The 1,486-nt window shown below is 37.8% G+C and overlaps 1 pseudogene; it reads left to right on the top strand.

Moving 5' to 3' along the window:
- The first annotated feature begins 249 nt into the window (after positions 1-249).
- On the top strand, positions 250-1,056 carry LOC127546468 (60S acidic ribosomal protein P0-like; annotated as a pseudogene).
- Positions 1,057-1,486: the final 430 nt, after the last annotated feature.

The raw sequence follows: 1,486 nt of genomic DNA, 5'->3' as shown, positions 1-1,486 counted from the left end.
TGGGGAAGGTGGAGGAAAGGAGAAAATTTAATGTTGCATAGTGTATACTTTAAGTCAAATGACTAACAATAAAATAAAGGAGACACTAGGGGGGGTGATATTCTGCAGGATCTTTATATTTGAGACTGAAAGACTGAGTGTGTATTCAAATACATCTTTAGAAATAACATCTATCACTCTTCCCAGGCACCCTCATGTGAGTGACATCACTTTTAAAGCCCATTTCGCAATCCCAGAAGTATCTTCAAGATGTATAGGGAAGACAGGACTGTCTGGAAATTTAATTACTTCCTCAAGATCATAAAACTTCTGTGTGATTATACAAAATTCTTCATTGTGGGAGCAGACAGTATGGCTACAGCAGCAACAATTGTCCCTCTCTGGGAAGTCTGTATTGTTCATGCAAAAAAAAAAAATCATGATATGCAAAGCCATTTGTGGGCATCTGGAGAACAATCCTGCCATAAAGAAAGCTGTATCATATTTGGAAGAATGTGGATTTTGTTAACCAAGGAAGATCTGACTGGGATTAGGGATATGTTTCTATCCAATAAGAGTCCAGCTGCTTCCCATGTCAGTGCCATTTCCCCATGTAATGTCACTGTGTCAGCTCAGAATACTGATTTGGACCCTGAAGAGTCCCTTCTTCCAAGCATTGGTTATCACCACCAAGATTTCCAGGGTCAACACTGAAATATTGACTGATGTGCAGCTCATTAAGACTAAAGGCAAAGTATGTCTCAGTAAGGTTACTTTGTTGAACATGCTGAACATCTTCACATTCTCCTTGGACCTATCATTCAGCAGGTTTTTGACAGTGGCAGCATTTGAAGTCCTGAAGTGTTGGACATCATGGAGGAGACTCTGAACTTTCAGTTCTTAGAGAACTTTTATAACATTGTCAATGTCTGTTTGCATATTAGCTACCTAATTGTTGCATCAGTACCCCAGTCAATCAACAGTGGGTACAAGTGGATCTTGGCTATAGCTGTGAAGAATGAGTACACCTTCCCATTTTTTGAAAAGGTGAAGGAGTTTTGTGGTATGAATATCTGAAACACAGATATAGAGAATGAGATATGGTAATGTTTTGGGTTTGGGCTTTTGTATTTTCTTTTGTTTTGTGATAATGGAAAAGGTTCTATGAATTTTGTTCTCTTAGCTCTATTGAAGGTTGCTTCCGAATCTTGCTTATATTCTTTTAACAAGCACCATGACCTATATAGTTACTTGCACCTTCTCTCTCCCCTGTACCTGTTTTTCAATTTCCTTTATGTGTTGTTTTCTCCACTAGAATGTAAGTTCTTGAAGGAAGAAACTTTCTTTTTGGCTATATTTATATTATCATCACAAAACATTGCCTAAGACATAATGTGCATTTAATGGATTTTTATTGATATGGCTTTATCTCAATTTTAATGTTACCCATATAGTGCAGCTGTGTTATGGTGGGAAGAGAAGACAGGAGGGAGAGGAAGATTACCAA

This window comes from Antechinus flavipes, chromosome 2 (assembly GCF_016432865.1).
Source record: "Antechinus flavipes isolate AdamAnt ecotype Samford, QLD, Australia chromosome 2, AdamAnt_v2, whole genome shotgun sequence".
Lineage (NCBI taxonomy): Eukaryota > Metazoa > Chordata > Mammalia > Dasyuromorphia > Dasyuridae > Antechinus > Antechinus flavipes.
Note: the sequence above shows the minus strand (reverse complement) of the source record. Positions and strands in the feature narration are given on the sequence as shown.